This window comes from Mercenaria mercenaria, chromosome 15, assembly GCF_021730395.1.
Source record: "Mercenaria mercenaria strain notata chromosome 15, MADL_Memer_1, whole genome shotgun sequence".
Taxonomy (NCBI): Eukaryota; Metazoa; Mollusca; class Bivalvia; order Venerida; family Veneridae; genus Mercenaria; species Mercenaria mercenaria.
This window is the reverse complement of record NC_069375.1, coordinates 69,530,184-69,552,359: the sequence shown is the minus strand read 5'-3', so window position 1 is coordinate 69,552,359 and position 22,176 is coordinate 69,530,184.

The following is a 22,176-nucleotide window of genomic DNA, read 5'->3' as shown; positions in this document are numbered from 1 at the left end:
CTAATTTGTTTATTTTGGTTTTAGGGTGCACCAACGAAGTACAGGCTATATTGCAACAAACATGACTAAACTGTTAGTTTCATATCTCATTAACAAAGAAACAGAAACATGAGGTTTGGAATCAAATGTTTTATATGGAATCACTGAGATACAGCAAATTTAAGCGTTCAGACGGCATGAGTAACATCTTCGAATTATTGAAGGTCCAAATAGTTTCATACTGTAGTTGTTATAGAACCATATGGGAAATGAAAGAGAATTTAACTTTTTACTTCAAAGAAGTTATTAACAGAAGTTATACTGTCAAAACTCAAAGTGAATGAAGCTACTACTTTATTTATTTCCTCCGCGTCTCCACTTACGGTGAAAACTATGCTACACAGTGGTGTCTTTACCGCGCTCGGAGATATTCTGAAAATTTCAAATGGAAACTTTAAAGCAAAGAAAGCTAGAAATATTTCCTTTTCGCAAAATCGAACCGTTAAGATACACCTACCTTTCGCACTGGACTTTTTATATACTCTGTCAAAAGTACCAGATGAGTGTTAAATTAAAGTTATTTACTGGTCTAACGATACAACTACATTCCGCAATGGACTTCTTATACAGTTTTCAAAAGTACTAGATGAGCGTTTTAGGCTATGATGGCGAGTTTGCAGATATATATAAGGAGACGGTCCCAATGGCAAACAATATTTAGCGTGATTTAGAAATTGCTCATCAAACATAAAATATCACAGACTGATTACCGGAAATTTGTAAAATACTACTTTGGTATTTAGATATCACAAAAGCATTAATGAGAATTGAAATAATTAAAATATATTTCACATGGATTAACTTTCAATTCAAAATGTGATTTTGTGTATGCGATTGAAACAAAGAAACGGTCGTTTAATTTCCTATATTTGGTCAGGCGGCACTAAATGATTATTGTAAGAATTTCCGGCTTTTTCAAATTATAGCAATATTTGAAATGACAACATGCGTGATTACATATTTAACCAAAATACAATGACTGAATAATTCCACAAGAAAATTGTTTATTCCAAAACAAAAGTCTTTATGCGATTTTATGAATTTGAAACTGAAAAGATAATTAGTATCATTAAAAGGATTCTGCTTAAGATGATAAATGAAGATGCTATTTCTGCTGCTCAAACTAAACATTGTGTAAAAAATGTCACAGATTAGTATGATACCAATGATTAAACATAATGCTTAGTCATAGAATATTATAATATGTTTGAACAGTATTCTGAGGCATGTTGTAAAACTGATACCGAACACTGTATTATGATTAAAGAACGCCAGTTTGCAGTACAAGAAACGACCAACATATAAGTAATAAAACAATGTTTTCTCCAAATTTAACGACCTTAAATATACATGGCTATAAATATGATAACATTTTGACATAGATTATGCCGATCGGCTCGGGAAACTGTTTGTTTTTATATTTAGGAAATCCTGCATCGGTAATTATACTATAATTAAATCGTTTGTATTTTTCAATCAATAAAAGCAAAGCTTGTTCCGACTCCGATATGCATATATGGAATATTGTTTGCTTTCCCATTGGCGTCACTGTGAAATGCTGTATGTTTTTCCATAGGCATCAATTTGCAAGTCTGCATGTATTACCCTAGCCATCAATGTGTATGGCTAAATGTTTTCCGATAGGCAACAAGCTATAATGTCTTTCTATAAGCATCAATGTGCAATGCGGTATATTTTTCAATAGGCGTCAATGTACAATGCTACATTTTCGCCATAGGCAACAATGTGCAGTGCTGTATGTATTCCCATAGGCATCAATTTGCATCGCTGTATGTTTTTCCAAAGGCATCCATGGGCAAATCTGCATATTTATCATTCGGTATCAAAGTGCAATGCTCTATGTTTTCCCATAGGCATTAATGGGCAATGCTCTATGTTTTCCCATAGGTGTTAATGTGCAATGCTGTTTATTTTCCCATAGGTATCAGTGTACAATGCTCTATGTTTTCTCAGAGGCATCAAAGTGCAATGCCGTATGTTTGCTAATAGGCAACAATATGCAATGCTTTATACTTTACCATAGGCGTCAGTGTCCAGTGCTGTTTATTTTTCCATAGTCGTCGATGTGTACTGCTGTAAGTTTTTTAAGTATCATCGATGTGCAGCGCTGTATGTTTTTCAATAGGCATCACTGTGGAATGCTTTATACTTTACCATAGGCGTCAGTGTCCAATGCTGTTTATTTTTCCATAGTCATCGATGTGTACTGCTGTAAGTTTTTTAAGTATCGGCGATGTGCAGCGCTGTATGTTTTTCAATAGGCATCACTGTGGAATGCAGTTTGTTTGCCAATAAGGAACAATATGCAACGCTGTATGTCTGCCAATAAGCGCAACGTGCAATATTGTATGTTTGCCAGTAAGGAACAATGTGAATGCTGTATGTTTTTTCCACAGGCGTCAGTGTACAATGCTGGGTACTTGCCAAGAGGCATACATGTTGTATGTTTGCATACAATATGCAGTGCTGTGTTATCGCTAATATGCAACAATGTGCATTGTTCTAAGTTTTGCCAGAGGCAACATTGTGCAACGTTCGATGCTTTACCATAAGCATTAATTTACAATGCTATATAGGCCTCAATATGCAATGCGGTATATTTGCAAGCAGGCAAGAGTGTGCTGTGCTGTATGTATCCATAGGCAACAATGTGCAATGCTGTATGTTTTTGTTCAATAGGCAACAATGTGCAATGTTGTGCTATTACCAACAAGCATCACCACTTCCAAATACTTTATTTAATAAATATTTGCGCCAAGCCAGCCTTTTCTTTCAGTCTTAGATCTGGTGAATAAGTGGAATTACTGATTTGTACCACTTTTTCATCTCTTTTATGAACAATGGTAAGTTTGTGAGTGGCTGCGTTGTCATGGATAAACTGGAGATCGAGAAGACTAGACGTATTTTTTCTTTAACAGCTTTCAGTTGTTTGTCTCAATAAAACTTTCCAATGACTGACTTCCCTGACAATGTTGGAATTTGTAGAACAGTACCCCTTGCGTTATAGCAGATGGAATACATTTTTGTTTGACACTTTATGTTCATTTTTGCAATTACTGGTTTACGGTCACCGTTTCGCAGCCACTGTCACTGTTGTCAATGCAACGCTGTGACTCATACAAGTATCTGTAAAGGTCACACCTTGTTTTTGAAAATATGATATTGTGCGATCATCTAAATTTGAGAACTTTCTCAGCGTTTCTATAGCACATTTGACCCTATTTGCCTTTTCCTCCTCGGTTAACATGTTAGGCACCAATCGGGCACCAGTCGTCCTGAAACCTATGTGCTTGGTGAGAATCTCATGAGTTCGCCCTGTTGACATGCCAAGGAAAGACGCTGTCTCGGATACCGTGTACCAGGCGACCTTATCAATCATACGTCTAACAGCACAATATTCTTTGATGTCACTGCTACTAGGGCCTGCCAGGACGTGACTGCCTGATGATTTTTAAATGTACACGTACGTACCCAACTGTAACTAGATTTCTCTGATACTGCAGACTTTTCATATGAAGTATTCAGTTCACTGAGTATCTGCCTTGCATGTATTTCTAAAGATTAGCGTACTTAACTGTACGCTCTAATTTCAGATATTTGTATCTTGCATGGTGTATATAATTTCACCTCATACAAAACTAGATATCTCAAAAACTCCAAACTTATAGATTCCTATAAACTTTTGCAGGATTATACATGAGTCATTCAAGTACCATCCGAGTAAAACAGAGGCTTCTTGCATGTTTTACTTCTAAAGAAGCGCGCGATCATTATTTTTAAAATGGCTATTGTATACTTTTCCATAGGCATCAATATACATTTATTTATGCTTTCTATAGGCATCAATGTGCAATGCCCTATGATTTCCTTCAGGCTTAAATGTATAGTGCTCAATGTTTTTCCATGGGTTCAATGTGCATTGCTAAATGTTTTCCAAAGAAATCAATGTGCAGTAGCATCAATGTGCAATGCTGTATGCTTGCCGATTTACATCAACGTTTAAGGCTGTATGTTTGCCAGTAGGCATCAATGTTCAATGCATTATGTTTTTCCATGGACTCAACGAATAGTGCTGAACATCTTCCCATAGCCATCAATATGTAATGATGTACGTTTCCAACAGGCATTGATGTACTCTTCCTTATGTATCCTTCCTAGTATTAGTTTTTCCATAGGCACAAGTAACATTTCACATATACATTGAGCCGGAACAGAAACCTAAACGTAATGAAAATAGTATGCATTATGTTCAATTGTCCGTTTCACATATACGCCGAAACGGAACCAAAGTGTAGACCATAACCAAATCGAAAACCTGCTTAAATTGAACACTTAGTTTGGTTATAGAATTCGGTCCCGAAAAGTGAAAAATGTGACGTTATCTTTCAAACCTTTGTCGATTGCTTTCTTTGCTAATAAAAAATCAGCTACAATCGTCCAGTGTCCTGTGAAATTCCTAAATAAGCTTGTGGTGTTCTCCCAATTCGGCTATGTGTTTTTGAATCACATTTACCCAGTTAATTCCTTCGAATGCATCTTCGGCGTCTTTGTGTTGTAATATCCAAGCAATAGCATATCATTATCACCCACATAAGGGTAATTGAACGTGTTTTTATTCATCATACTATGTTTCTACGCATTCATACCGAGAGATTCAAATCACAATTAGGTGCATATGTGAAAACTCTAGCTTATTTCAAAGTAAAAGCAGGATCGGTTTGATTTCTAATCCGGTTCCATATATATGTGAAAAAAACTTTAAATCTACTCGCACACAGTTTGGTAAATTTTTTAAACATGTTCATTGTCACCAAGTGTGGCATAGAATGTATATATGACACTGAAAAATGTAAAGTGGTTAGATATCAGTAGAAGAAGAATATCAATATATGCATTGTTTCAAAAGCGTTGCAACAGTTTCCTACCTCCTGCAAAATATTTTGGTTATTTATAAACAGATCTTGCAAGCAAATTGTGTCAATAAATTTGTAACACTGGTCACTTTCAGAGTTCTCACTTTTAACGGATTTTAGAGAGAAATAATTTTTGACCTGAAATATGTAGGTTAATCTTTTTAATGTGCAATGTTCAAAGGTGTAGTACATGTACATTCTATTTAAAGATGAATTAAGTCTTTAATTTTTCCTATATATATATGAGTCCTATATACAAAAAAAAAAGAAGTAGAAAAAACACTAGACACACACAAACTCCTGGTGATGATATCAAACGTCGTGAAAGCAGGATTTAATATCTGGGTCCATTTCCTGATAAAACATTGAACTTTGAAGATCATGTCAATCGCAAATGTTGAACAGTCATCTTGATTAAAACTATGGTTTATATACTTATTAGAAAATATTTAACAAAAGCAGCTACTGAAAATTTAGCTTTGTCTCTAGTGTCTGGTTAATTTACATCTGGATAACTGCGATGCCATACTGTATGGTATAGCTGACAGTGAAATGCGTAAGACGTAAAGTATTCAAAACAGTTGTGATAAACTTGTCATTAACAGGAGGAAACCTGACAGTTCCAAGCAAGCATTGTATGACTTACCTTTGTTGCCGCAAAAAAGAAAGGATTGATTTCTAGATACTTTCCTTTATGTATAGATGTCACATTTGCAGAGCACCTTTGTATTAACAGAATTGCTTACATAGTATATGTTCCTAATATGCAAGGTTTAAGTTCGTAAGAAAATTCTGAATGTCGTTATACTGTTTCATACAATCAATACAAAACATTTAACGAAAGAAGTGTATAGAAGATAGAAGATATAACTGTCGTTAGCCTTATACAAGAGAATTTATGTGAAAAAAATTTAAATATCTTTAGACACTGTATTTTAGAGACGTCATGGCATTGTTTTAATCAGTTTATCATTAATATTTTAAGATTTGTTAAGGTACAACGCCATTAAATATGTAAGTCTATAGAAATAGACGTTTAATCAGATAAATCAGTTTCAGATTCCGAAAGAAATGTTTACAACGAAAAACAGATGGGCACATCATACGGACAATCATCGAAAACATATAGCATTAGTGCCTGTTCTTTGGACTTGGCATTTTGCATGAGAGTATTATGGAGTATTTTCAACTTGGTTGCAAGATTAGACATGAATATAATGAACTCTATCACAATCATCTTACATGGGTTCTGATATCAATAAAATATATAATACCATACGCCATTATCTTCACGAGTACCATAATCATTATTGCAACACTCCTGAACAGAAAAATTAGAAAGCACAGCAGTGAGAAAAGAAACAGAGACGGGTCTGTGAACATCGCACTGCTAAGCGTCAACATAGTATTCCTACTCACTAACTCTCCCTACATTTTCTTTTATCTATTTGCAGAATATACTTCTTTTGATGATAAAAACGTACTGTTAAGCTACGCCTATTATTATTTCTAGAACATTTTCCTACAGGTTGTGAATGATTGCAACAGCGCTGTCAATGTATTCGTTTACTTTCTCGTTGGTTCGAGATTTCGTGCCGATGTGAAAGAACTGTTATTCGGATGCTTTCGGAAAGATCGGGCAAGTTTAATGACTGGAAGTCGTAAAGATATAAGAAGACGAGACACTACTCTTTCGACGACTGAATCAACTGTAAAAGGTGATAACATTACGTCATCAAAAGCAAAAGTATTTCGTCATCAGGACTCACAATTCGCCATGTAGGTCCCTAAATATTGAACACCATTGGAATATTAACCACATACATGTGAATTTACGAGGCCGTAGAAATGAGATTGCATTGCCATGTATAAACTGTTTTTAATCCGAGTCATTGCAAGAGTTTTCGTACATCATCAGAGAAAACGTTAGTCCAGTTTATCAAAATTATTGATCGCTAATATCGCCAACTCGATACAGAACAAATGCTTTTCACTAGTGTGTATGTAGAAACAATAACAATTACAACCCCCTTTCGTGATAAAGAACCAAAACATAATAACATATGAACTGGAAAATAAGATGACGTGATTGCTCGAAATATGGCGTATGTATGTAACGTACACTTCCCATGGGCCAATTTGTTTCACTCAACCCAGAACATGCCGCTCACGTGAGCGGCAAGAAAATATTCTAACCGGTTCATTGATAAACGGACGCCGGCCACGTGAGGTGCAAATAATAAAAAAAAACAATCCGTTATTTTATGATTTTCTATTGATGTCTGTTCCAAATAAGTTAGCAAAATATTTCTTGCGGTATGTTTTCTACCTTTACTAGTATCCAATGTTAACCCGATTTTATATCGCGAAAATATATAATTTGCTGCTTTGCCTATCTCGCAAGACCGGCGCACATCGGCGTACTCCGGATAGACTTGGGCAGTGCCGAGAACAAAAACGAACGCCTAGTGAAACGAATTAACCCCATGAGAAGTGTTAAATCCTTCATTTTTACACATTTTGTCAGTGATGTGATTTTACCATAAATAGTATTAGATTATTACCAACGTAAAGTGTATGATTGATTTCAACAAAAGTTTAAAATATGATTATGGGAATGCATTTAAAGAGTCAGTCACACTACACCGTGTAGCGTTAATGGACGCCCAACTTATAGAAAAATTAAAGCAGAAAGTTATCCGGTTACGAAAGGCATCACCCGCTGCTGCGTGGTGCTCTCACGATCCTTGTATGGGGCGCTTAAAACGGACAGAACGCACAGTGATCGCAAGAACAACGCACATTTACAGGAAGAACAACGTTTAATTCACATATATCACAGTACTCGTAACGGACTTGTACCGCGTAAAACGTAAGCGCAACGTATCAGAGACTGACAAAACGTTTTTTGAACGTTTGACGAATGTATTGTGAGTTATCTTCCATTGAATATACGTTTCATGTCCGATCGTAGTCCGGCCGTAAATCAGGTCCACCGACAGGAACGGATGCGAACCGGACAAGTACAGAATAAGGAACGCACGAGTAACGAACAAAACGCATACCAGCGCATTGCAACCGTAATCTAACATACAACTTTGTCCGGTGGTGTACGTTCCAAATTTTGAACATACTCAAAACCTTCCGCTGGATGGAACGAATATCGCCGGACAAGGAGTGCAGGGGCCGCATGAGAAACGGAAAAGAAACGCATGATAACGGACACGACTGTATGGAAAATTTTGTTATACGTTGGACGTCCGTAAACGTTATATACGGTGTAGTCTGACTGACCCTTTATCAGCTTTAGAAAGGTTGCCGAATTAACTTCTGAGGGAAGTTCATTTCGTTTTAATTGCATTAACAGAATATGTAGTTTCCGTACCGATTTTATTGTCATTCCATTCTTATCATTTATTCAATACGTTCAAGAATTTCATATTACCGTATCATAATTACACGTAATTTTACTATTTGATATTTTCTGTTTACGTAAACATGGATCATTCTATTCTATGATCTAAATCAGGAGAATAAGAACTAAATCATGAAGAAGTCATATATATTTTACACAATGGACGGGAGTTTTTGATGAGTTCACCTGTTGTGGCAAAACTCTGGCAACATACATATTGAGAATGAATGCGTAATTACAGTAAAGTGATATGCCTTAATCAGTTATTTTTATTTTATATATTCTATGATTTAATTTCTTTGCAGAGTTTGTAGAGTTTGTGACAAACAGAAAGGAACTGTATGACTACAGTTTGGACTAGATTCCTACTTGTTCTTCTGTCAAACAAGGTCATTCTGGTTATTTGTAAAGTTTCGACTTTAAAATTTTATTAAAGGAATGGTTCTCTGTTTTAAAGTATCCGTTAGGCAGATGTTTATTTAGCGTGTTTTCAAGTGTATGACCTCCTTGTTCTGCACTTATGAAATATTGCATGTTTCAAGCGGTTTTAAAGGCAACTTTAACGTCGTGTACTTAACGTACTAGAAATATGCTCATAAAACGCGATTGAAACAAATAAAAAGCACGATTAGTTTATTTTATGTTTATAATTTCTTTCATTGTTTCAGATTATAGTGTATAACTGTTGTGTATTTTTGTTGTTGTTTCGTTTATAAATTTTCAGTGTTTTAAAATTATCCATACCGTCTTCTAATAGTGGCTAGTGTTGCTTCCTGCTGGCTAAATTGTGTCGTGATATGTCACAGTGCAATCAAATGTGACAAATCATTTGGTTAGTTTGAATTCCGAAATGCTACGTCATTGAAGTCAATGCAGTTTTTAAGGGAATGCATCCGTCACTGTTGTTGTAGCTCGTAATCGGTATGTGGTTACGTAAAGCTAATTATCCTATTTTTATATGACAGTTTTGTTTTGTCACATTACACATTATCATTTCTTCTTCTGTATTTACTATGTACGGTTTGTGACAAATTTGTTTTGCTATATTTTTTTATATGTTCAAGAGCATTTGTTTATTTGATGTCTGTGACAAGAAAATATGTTTTACTCTGACATTTGAAAAAAAATAGAAATCTATATATGACCAGTTTTGTAATATTTCATTGCTACTTTAAACAGATTTTCACGTTACAGTTACTGCCTAAATTAAATATAATAAAACACTCTCGTTGGCTGCACTTCAAACGCAGCCTCGGCAAAATAGGCAAATCATTTTTCTATAGATTTACACGCATTTCAAACTTTTATAAACAGTTATGTCTCAGAGAACTGTAATATGTATTTACCAAAATACTGTAAGCATATTGTTACAGAGTAACATGTCTGTCAATAGAATGCAATTTTTCTAAAAAGAAAGGTTCTCGTAAAAGACATACGCACAAGAAATGAAAAGCACAAGCAAGTCTATGGAAAATCGTTTTTCCTCAGCTTTAATTTGGCATGTAACTGTAGACTGGCATATTATGTATTTGTTTTGTTTTCTAAAATGAAGCATAATTTTTATGTTATTATTAGAAACGTTGTCGTGTTTTTGAAAATTGTACATGTAGGTGTAGTCCTAGTTGTTATTTTTCGTATAATGTTAAATAGTTGTTTGTTACTGCAAAAATATATTTAAGGAAGTTGTTTATCGTATCACTACGCAAATTGTGAAAGCGTTTGAAGTGTGAAATATTTAGAACTTGCGTAAATCTTTCAGTTGCTAAGTAATTGTGTGTACATGTAAATGCCACTTTAAGTAAAATGCATCCTGGTACATGACTCTCAAAGTTTCTATAGAAACAAATATGACATTACTGGCATAATTCTCATATCCTTACAAGTCTTAATAGCTGATAAAATTATTGATTTCTATTTTTAGTCTGAAAGTTTGAATGCTTAATATTTTCGTGGAAAAGGCTAAAACAATGAAATTAATGTATTTATCATTTTTTTATTTAATAATATTACAGTTCGTTGAAAACGTACATTTTCATAATAATAAACCAATAATTAAAAGATAATAGGTAAGGGTAGATTTCTCGGAATCACGGAGCACTAAAACACAGCATCAGAGGCACCCATTTTCAAAGTAGGCCCACAATAAAAAGAAGCTGTAACGGACAAATATTACAGACGGGTTGCTTCGAAAATCTAACAAGTACACATAAATTTATGCCAGATATAGCGGGGGAGGAAGTGGTAAAGGGTAGAGCAGAAAAGGGACGGGGAGGAGGTTGAAGGGAAAAAAGAACAAGGATGAATATACAAAGGGAATGCCACGTTCCTTAATAACAGTTACACTACAACGTAAACCACAATAGCACAGACTCATGTATCAAAGATAAACACACAATCACACCCAACTAACAAACATAGAAAAACAGACAGGTAAGATATAAGAACACTGCAGGGAACCGCTTTAGACACACAAGCACAGACGCACACCAGCAAGCAGGATAAAACAATCGTCCACCGCCCCAGGACCCCGGAAGTCAAAATAAGGGGGAGGAGGTGGAGGGGGCATGAAAACCAACTCATAGTAAAGGGGAAGGGGCCGCAAAAAAACGGGGGAGCGCAAATGCAAGGGGAAAGGAGGGTGCGACAAGGGGAGCAAGGAGAAGGAAGAAAAAATGCTTTCAACAAACAAGACAACATACGCAACAGAAAATACAAGACAGACAGAAAACCAGTTGGAAATAGGGGCATCGCGTAGGAACGGTCAGTAAGCTATATAAAGGAAACTGGGGGTTTAAATGCATTTAGGGCATGCCAACCTCGCACATACCCTATTAAAAAACCTTAAAACTAATTTTCACAATACATGTATATTATTTTCCCCCCAGAGATATTGTATGTTGGTCCATCATTAAATGTTACAGAATCTATCTAACTTGTTACGAAATTATTTTATTATTATATCATTTTACCTTTTTTTATAACGACCATAGACACATATTTTGTTATTAAATCATTCCACTTGTACATATGATATTATTTCTAACGATAACGTTTTATCAGCTATTTTAGACTTTGATATGGCTTTTTTAACCATATCCTATCTCCGATCCACCAGTACACATAAGCTCCTCCCCGGTCGAGAAAGTGACATCCACAGCCAAGAAAAGACATGCCATGTCCATCTCTCTCGTTTCTGATACTCGATTTAGCAGCTAAAAATAAATGAAATGTAGATCTGAAATATATATTTGGCTTAAAATTTTCTTTCCTTTTTACAATTACACTTAATAGGGATTTTTCGTGCGGGGATATCTTTTTTACATTGTCATCATGGTCATGTAACTTCGGAAAACGGCGGAGATAAAAGATGACAATTACCAGATATAAACTTCTGTGTGTGTTCGGGTTTAACGTCTTTTTCAACATTTTTACAGTTATATAAACGACGGTGTCTACTTGAGTAGTATGTTTGTCATACCCTGTTCCAAGGTAATGTCGTCACTATGTTTCTTTGTTTGTTTGTTTGTTTGATCCTCGTTGTCATTATGTTTATATTGTCTATGTATGTGTACATTCACGCAGTCATATACTTGTTCTATTTGAAGTGATTTTATAGTTAGGACGTTTTTCTACTGTAGCATTACCTCATGTTGTTATATACATTGTATTTGTTTGTTCTATGTATTATGTAGTATCAGCATCGTTATCAATAAACAGTAAAACGTCTCGACTATTGTCTTCGTTTTAGAACTGCAAATTGATTTTCTACTACTTACTTCTTCGCAAGATTTGAGAAGACACAAACAAAACAATCCATCCACATATTTCAATAATTTTGTCAGCAATTAAACACTACCTGCGTGAGTAGCTCTCTCTCTCTCTCTCTCTCTCTCTCTCACCCCCACTCTCTCTCTCACCCCCACCCACCCACCCTCTCCCTCTCTCTCTCTCTCTCTCTCTCTCTCTCTGTATAGTTGGTCGAAGGGCTTTTTATCATGCTCAGCAGAACACAGTACAGTGCCATTTTTCTGTACACAGGATTTACTTACAGAAAGTCTTAAATTACGGGTGAGAAAACTAATTTGTTTATTTTGGTTTTAGGGTGCACTAACGGAGTACAGGCTATATTGCAACAAACATAACTATACTGTTAGTTTCATATCTCATTTACAAAGAAACAGAAACATGAAGTTTGGAATCAAATGTTTTATATGGAATCACTGAGATACAGCAAATTTAAGCGTTCAGACGGCATGAGTCACCTCTTAAAATTATTGAAGGTCCAGATAGTTTCATACTCTAGTTGTTCTAGAACCATATGGGAATTGAAAGAGAATTCAACTTTTTACTTCAAAGACGTAATTAACAGAAAACTCACAGTGAATGAAGCTACTACTTTATTTGTTTCCTCCGCGTCTCCTCTTTCGGCGATAACTCGGAGATATTATGAAAATTTTAAATCGAAGATTTGAAGCAAAGAAAGCTAGAAATATTTCCTTTTCGCAAAACAGAACCGTTAAGATACAACTATCTTCTACATTGTACTTTTTATATACTCTGTCAAAAGTACCAGATGAGTGTTAAATCAAAGTTATTTACTGGTCTAACGATACAACTACATTCCGCTATGGACTTCTTATACACTTTTCGAAAGTACTAGATGACCGTTTTATGCTATGATGGCGAGTTTGCAGATATATATATAAAGAGACGGACCCAATGGGACATTGCGTGATTTAGATATTGCTCATCAAACATAAATTTTCACTGACCGATTAACGGAAATTTGTAAAATATTACTTTGGTATTTAGGTACAACAAAAACATTAATGAGAATTGAAATAATTAGAATATATTTCACATGGATTAACTTTCAATTCAAAATGTTATTTTGTGTATGCGATTGAAACAATGAAACAGTCGTTTAATTTCCTATATTTGGTCAGGCGGCACTAAATGCTTATTGTAAGAATTTCCGGCTTTTTCAAATTATAGCAATATTTGAAATGACAACATGCGTGATTACATATTTAACCAAAATACAATGACTGAATAATTCCATAAGAAAATTGTTTATTCCAAAACAAAAGTCTTTATGCGGTTTTATGAATTTGAAACTGAAACGATAATTAGTATCAATTAAAAGGATTCTGCTTAAGTTGATAAATGAAGATGCTATTTCTGCAGCTCAAACTAAACATTGTGTAAAAAAGTCACAGATTAGTATGATACCAATGTTTGTTTCTTATCAATCAAAGATTAAACATAATGCTTAGTCATAGAATATTATCATTTGTTTGAACAGTATTCTGATGCCGACATGTTGTAAAACTGATACCGAACGCTGTATTATGGTTAAAGAACGCCAGTTTGCAGTACAAGAAACGACCAACATGTAAGTAATAAAACAATATTTTCTCCAAATTTAACGACCTTAAATATACATGGCTATAAATATAATAACATTTTGACAAAGATTATGCCGATCGACTCGGGAAACTGTTTGTTTTTATATTTAGGAAATCCTGCATCGGTAATTATACTTTAATTAAATCGTTTGTATTTTTCAATCACTAAAAGCAAAGCTTGTTCCGACTCCGATAGTCAGACTCAATATGGAATACTGTTTGCTTTCCCATTGGCGTCACTGTGAAATTCTGTATGTTTTTCCATAGGCATCAATATGCAAGTCTGCATGTATTACCCTAGTCATCAATGTGTAAGGCTAAATGTTTTCCGATAGACAACAAGCTTTAATGTCTTTCTGTAAGCATTAATGTGCAATGCGGTATATTTTTCAATAGGCGTCAATGTGCAATGCTACATTTTCCCCATAGGCAACAATGTGCAGTGCTGTAAGTATTCCCATGGGCATCAATTTGCGTCGCTCTAAGTTTTTCCAAAGGCATCCATGGGCAAATCTGCATATTTATCAATCGGTATCAAAGTGCAATGCTCTATGTTTTCCCTTAGGCATTAATGGGAAATGTTCAATGTTTTCCCATAGGCGTTAATGTGCAATGCTGTAGGGACAATACACGTTTTTTTGTGTATTAACCGAAGGTCGAGGTCACAAACATATACCAAGGGCTTCTGCAGACGTTAATACACAAAACAAACGTGTATTGTCGCTATTCTTGCATAAAAAAAATATTTCATGACGATTTATTTTGTTTTTATATGTGATGACTTGACATTTTTTATTTACCATTCCTGTTGTTCTTGGAAACGGTAAACATGTTTTAAATATCCGTATCTAGGGCCCGGAAATAAACAACACTATCAAAAGCACATCCTGAAGGTTTTTAACCGATTTTTTTATCTCTCATTATTACAAACATAAAATTACCAATAATTGTTCATATCATTTCACAATTTGGTGGACTCGATCACAATTTCAAGAATAATAACTTTACATTCGAGTTACATTGAGTACGGACACGCAGTTGGAGTACAGATGAGTACGAACGTAGTGTTAAGTTTCCAAGCTGTTTATATAAATTCTTCGAGAAATTAAATAAAAACATACCGACTGATACTTACCAAAATCCTAAATATGATACCTAAAAACAAAGAATCGCACAGGTAAACACGCGATTCTTTAACATTCACGGTTGTCTACAAAATCTGAATTGACGCAGAGTTCTATAAGGGGAGTAAACAAGGGAAGAAACGAGTACGAACAATGTTGGGGGCAGCGCATTTGGCGTTAGTTACTGATACAGTAAAACATTCTATAGTGTAGATTGCATCTTTAATGCTTCAAGAAGAGGTTTTTATGAAAGAAACAAGACACAGAAACCAGATGTCAATCTGCGCAGAATTACATATACGTCCCTGGGAAAGCATTTCAAAAATAGAAATCGGGTATTAACAGCACGTGAATTGCCTTGTTTGCACACGATTTTTCTCCCGTTAATACATGGGCGGATCCAGTGACAAAAGTAGTTTTTATGCAAGAATGTTTATTTTCCCATAGGTATCAGTGTGCAAAACTCTATGTTTTCTCATAGACATCAAAGTGCAATGCCGTATGTTTGCTAATACGCAACAGTATGCAATGCTTTATATTTTACCATAGGCGTCAGTGTGCAATGTTGTTTATTTTTCCATAGTCATCGATGTGTACTGCTGGAAGTTTTTTAAGTATGTGCATCGCTGTATGTCTTTTTTTCCACAGGCGTCAGTGTACAATGCTGTGTACTTGCCAAGAGGCATACATGTTGTATGTTTGTCAGTCAGCAACTATATGCAGTGCTGTCTATTCGCTAATATGCAACAATGTGCATTGTTGTATGTTTTGCCAGAGGCAACATTGTGCAACATTCGATGTTTTACCATAAGCATCAATTTACAATGCTATATAGGCCTCAATATGCAATGCTGTATATTTGCAAGTAGGCAAGAGTGTGCAGTGCTGTATGTATCCATAGGCAACAATGTGCAATGTTCTATATTTCCCGATAGGCAACAATGTGCAGGTGTATGTTTTTCCATAGGCAACAATGTGCAATGTTCTATATTTCCAGATAGGCAATGTGCAGGTGTATGTTTTTCCATAGGCATCAATGTGCAATGCTGTATGTTTTTTTCAATAGGCAACAATGTGCAATGTTGTGCTATTGCCAACAAGCATCACCACTTCCAAGTACTTTATTTAATAAATATTTGCGCCAAGCCAGCCATTTCTTTCAGTCTTAGATCTGGTGAATAAGTGGAATTACTGATTTGTACCACTTTTTCATCTCTTTTTTGAACAATGGTAAGTTTGTGAGTGTCTGCGTTTTCATGGATAAACTGGAGACCGAGAAGACTAGACGTATTTTTTGTTTAACAGCTTTCAGTTGTTTGTCTCAATAAAACTTTCCAGTGACTGACTTCCCTGACAATGTTGGAATTTGTAGAACAGTACCCCTTGCGTTATAGCAGATGGAATACATTTTTGTTTGACACTTTATTTTCATTTTTGCAATTACTGGTTTACGGTCACCGTTTCGCAGCCACTGTCACTGTTGTCAATGCAACGCTGTGACTCATACAAGTATCTGTAAAGGTCACACCTTGATTTTGAAAATATGATATTGTGCGATCATCTAAATTTGAGAACTTTCTCAGCGTTTCTATAGCACATTTGACCCTATTTGACTTTTCCTCCTCGGTTAATATGTTAGGCACCAATCGGGCACCAGTCGTCCTGAAACCTATGTGCTTGGTAAGAATCTCATGAGTTCGCCCTGTTGACATGCCAAGGAGAGACGCTGTCTCGGATACCGTGTACTAGGCGACCTTATCAATCATACGTCTAACAGCACAATATTCTTTGATGTCACTGCTATTAGGGCCAGCCAGGACGTGACTGCCTGATGATTTTTAAATGTACACGTACGTACCCAACTGTATCTAGATTTCTCTGATACTGCAGACTTTTCATATGAAGTATTCAGTTCACTGAGTATCTGCCTTTCATGTATTTCTAAAGAATAGCGTACTTAACTGTACGCTCTAATTTCAGATATTTGTATCTTGCCATGGTGTATATAATTTCACCTCATACAAAACTAGATATCTCAAAAACTCCAAACTTGTACGATAGATTCTTATAAAGTTTTGCAGGATTATACATGAGTCATTCAAGTACCATCCAAGTAAAACAGAGGCTTCTTGCATGTTTTACTTCTAAAGAAGCGCTCGATCATTATTTTTAAAATGGCTATTGTATACTTTTCCATAGGCATCAATATACATTTATTTATGCTTTTCTATAGGCATCAATGTGCAATGCCATATGATTTCTTTCAGGCTTAAATGTATAGTGCTCAATGTTTTTCCATGGGTTCAATGTGCATTGCTAAATGTTTTCCAAAGAAATCAATGTGCAGTAGCATCAATGTGCAATGCTGTATGCTTGCCGATTTACATCAACGTTTAAGGCTGTATGTTTGCCAGTAGGCATCAATGTTCAATGCATTATGTTTTTCCATGGACTCAATGAATAGTGCTGAACATCTTCCCATAGCCATCAATATGTAATGATGTACGTTTCCAACAGGCATTGATGTACTCTTCCTTATGTATCCTTCCTAGTATTAGTTTTTCCATAGGCACAAGTGACATTTCACATATACATTGAGCCGGAACAGAAACCTAAACGTAATGAAAATAGTATGCATTATGATCAATTGTCCGTTTCACATATACGCCGAAACGGAACCAAAGTGTAGACCATAACCAAATCGAAAACCTGCTTAAATTGAACACTTAGTTTGGTTATAGAATTCGGTCCCGAAAGGTGAAAAATGTGACGTTATCTTTCAAACGTTTGTCGATTGCTTTTTTTGCTAATAAAAAAATCAGCTACAATCGACCAGTGTCCTGTGAAATTCCTAAATAAGCTTGTGGTGTTCTCCCAATTCGGCTATGTGTTTTTGAATCACATTTACCCAGTTAATTCCTTCGAATGCGTCTTCGGCGTCTTTGTGTTGTAATATCCAAGCAATAGCATATCATTATCACCCACATAAGGGTAATTGAACGTGTTTTTATTCATCATACTATGATTCTACGCATTCATACCGAGAGATTCAAATCACAATTAGGTGCATATGTGAAAACTCTAGCTTATTTCAAAGTAAAAGCAGGATCGGTTTGATTTCTAATCCGGTCCCATATATATGTGAAAAAAAACTTTAAATCTACTCGCACACAGTTTGGTAAAATTTTTAAACATGTTCATTTCCACCAAGTTTGGCATAGAATGTATATATGACACTGAAAAATGATAAAGTGGTTAGATATCAGTAGAAGAAGAATATCAATATATGCATTGTTTCAAAAGCGCTGAAACAAGTTTCCTGCCTCCTGCAAAATATTTTGGTTATTTATAAAAAGATCTTGCAGGCATATTGTGTCAATAAATTTGTAACACTGGTCACTTTCAGAGTTCTCACTTTTAACGGATTTTAGAGAGAAATAATTTTTGACCTGAAATATGTAGGTTAATCTTTTTAATGTGCAGTGTTCAAAGGTGTAGTACATGTACATTCTATTTAAAGATGAATTAAGTCTTTAATTTTTCCTATATATATATGAGTCCTATATACAAAAAAAAAGAAAAAAAACACTAGACACACACAAACTCCTGGTGACGATATCAAACGTCGTGAAAGAGGATTTAATATCTGGGTCCATTTCCTGATAAAACATTGAACTTTGAAGATCATGTCAATCGCAAATGTTGAACAGTCATCTTGATTAAAACTATGGTTTATATATTTATTAGAAAATATTTAACAAAAGCAGCTACTGAAAATTTAGCTTTGTCTCTAGTGTCTGGTTAATTTACATCTGGATAACTGCGATGCCATACTGTATGGTATAGCTGACAGTGAAGTGCGTAAGACGTAAAGTAGTCAAAACACTTGTGATAAACTTGTCATTAACAGGAGGAAACTTGACAGTTCCAAGCAAGCATTGTATGACTTACCTTTGTTGCCGGAAAAAGAAAGGATTGATTTCTAGATACTTTCCTTTATATATAGCTGTCACATTTGCAGAGCACCTTTGTATTAACAGAATTGCTTACATAGTATATGTTCCTAATATGCAAGGTTTAAGTTCGTTAGAAAATTCTGAATGTCGTTATACTGTTCCATACAATATATCCAAAACATTTAACGATAGAAGTGTATAGAAGATAGAAGATATTAACTGTCGTTAGCCTTACACAAGAGAAATCATCCGAAAAAAAATAAATATCTTTAGACGCTGTATTTTAGAGACTTCAAGGCATTGCTTTAATCATTTTATCATTAATGTTTTAAGGTTTGTTAACGTACAACGCCATTAAATATGTAATTGTATAGAAATAGGCGTTTAATCAGATAAATCAGTTTCAGTTTCCGAAAAGAATATTTACAACGAAAAACGAAAAACCGATGGGCACATCATACGGGGACACAGTCACCGCATAAGAAGTAGTTTAATTACAAATGCAAAGATAGATAAACACGTTAAGTGAATTTCCTGCTGCCGTTGATATTAACATAACTTCATGTTTTAATCCACGCCTAAAACTTTATTGTGAAATCAATAATTTATTCTGATTTTGTATGCCCCGCCTTAAGCCTCATACTTAAACAACACATAGAAAACTTCATCGAACAAAGAGCAAATATAGCATATATGCCTGTTCTTTGGACTTGGCATTTTGCATGAGAGTATTATGAAGTATTTTCAACTTGGTTGCAAGATTAGACGTGAATATAATGAACTCTATCACAATTATCTTACATGGGTTCTGATATCAATAAAATATCTAATACCATACGCCATCATCTTCACGAGTACCATAATCATTATTGCAACACTCCTGAACAGAAAAATTAGAAAGCACAGCTGTGAGAAAAGAAACAGAGACGGGTCTGTGAACATCGCATTGCTAAGCGTCAACATAGTATTCCTACTCACTAACTCTCCCTACACTTTCTTTTATCTATTTGCATAATATACTTCTTTTGATGATGAAAACATCTAAGATTACTATGAGAATGGATTTTTGTTTTAGCTTCAGGACAATGTTGCCGAATTACACTTCTGTGGGAAGTTCGTTTCTTTCTAACTGTAGTATCAGAATACGTTTTGTTTGTTTGTTTTGATTTCAGACACAATGTCGTTTATCAAATAGTCACGGAGAACATACGCCCCGCCCGAGGATCGAATTCGCGACCCCGCGATCCGTAGACCAACGCTCTTACCTACTGAGCTAAGCGGGCGGGCTATTAGAATACGTAGTTTCCGTACCGATATTATTGAAACTCTGAAACTCTGAAACTCCAGTCTCATCATTTTATTCAACACGTTCAAGAAATTCATTCTGCAGTATTATAATTACACGTTTTTGATATCTTCTGTGTAATACGTAAACATAGACCATTTTGTTCGAGGACCTAAATCAGGAGATTCCTTTTGCACAATGGACGGGAGTTTCTGATGAGTTCACCATTTCTGGCAAAATGTCGGCTAAAGTCGGGTTATAGACAGTAAATGAGGTCAATACAACATGCATATTTGGAATGAGTGCGTAAACTCATACTCTATATTAAGATATAGTGAAATATCTAAATTCGTTCGTTTTTTTTTAATTTATTCTATGATATAGGTTTTTGCAGAGTTTACAGATTTTGTAAACAACAGAAAAGAACAGTTTAACTACAGTTTTGACTAAATTCTTAATCGTTTCTTCTGTCAAACAAGATTATTTGTAAGTTACTACTTTAAAATTATATTAAAGGAATGGTTCTCGGTTAAAAAGTATCCGTTTGGCACGAATTTTATTGAGCCTGTTTTCAAGTGGGTGACCTCATTTTTCCGTGCTTATGAGAAAGTTCGAGCCTGCTCCAAGCGTGTTACAGCAACAAACATTCTAGTGTTGCTTCCAAGTGACCAATCATTCGGTTTTTCTTTGGATTCCGAAATGCTACGTCATTGAAGTCAACGCAGTCCTTAAGAAATGCATACGGACTATAAATTCTTCACTGTTGTTTTAGCTCGATATGTGGCTATGTAAGGCTTATTACTCTATTTTCATATGACAGTTTTTTGTCACTTTCTTACACTTGATCATTTTTTCTTTTGTATTTACTATCTCAAGGTATGTGACAAATTTGTTTTACTATATTGATATTTTTTTTTAGATATTTTCACGTGCATTAGTTTATTTGATGTCTGTGAAAGTTTTGATATGACACTTGAAAAAAAAAAGAAATCTGTATGTTATCAGTTTTGTTATATTGTGTTATTATTTTGAATAGTTACAGTTACTGGCTAAATTAAATATCAAAATAGTAATGGTAGACTCTTTGTTGCATTGAGTACATCAAACGCGGACAGAGCCAGAGCCAGAGCCACATAACGCAAAATAGGCAAATCAATTTTCTCATAGATTTACACGCAATTCAAACTTTTATAAAACATTTATGTCCCAGAGAATTGTAATATGTCTTTACCAAAATACTGTAAAAATATTATTACAGAGTAACACGTCTGTCAATAGAACATCAATTTTTCAAAAAAAGAAAGGTTTTCGTTAAAGACATAGTATTACGAATAAAATTGAAACACGCAAGCAAGTCAGTTTTAATTTGGCGTGTAACTGTTGAATGGCATATTATGTATTTATTTGTTTTCTAAAATGATTCATAATTTTTAATGTTATTATTATAACCGTTGTCGTGTCTTTGAAAATTGTACATGTAATTGTAGTCATATTTGTTATTTTTCGTTTGATGTTAAATACATGTAGTTGTTCGTTACTGCAAAAATATTTTTAACGAAGTTGTTTATCGTATCACTACAGTTGCTAAGTAATTGTGTCTACATGTAAATGCCACTTTGCATGGCTCTCAGACTGTCTACAGAAATAATTTCCCATACCCGTATAAGTCTTAATAGGTTATAAAGTTATTGCTTTCTATTGTAGCGTGCACGGTCTAGCTCAGTATATTAAATATAATATAATTTTCCTATGGGCTTCCTTGCCGAATGATTGGAAAACAAATGTTTCTTAAAATGATTGGTGAAATATAAAATAATTAATGCTAATCAATCTATCTCAATTTAACTGATGATGAGCACTCAAAATTAGTGGATGGGATCTTGTAGTATGGAGATTCACAACAAACAATGCCTGAGGTGAATATCATACATTAAGATTTTACCAAAATACTACTAGATGCCCAGTTCCTGTCGTCGTGGCCCTTAAACGAAACGCAATGTTTTGAGTAAGAACTC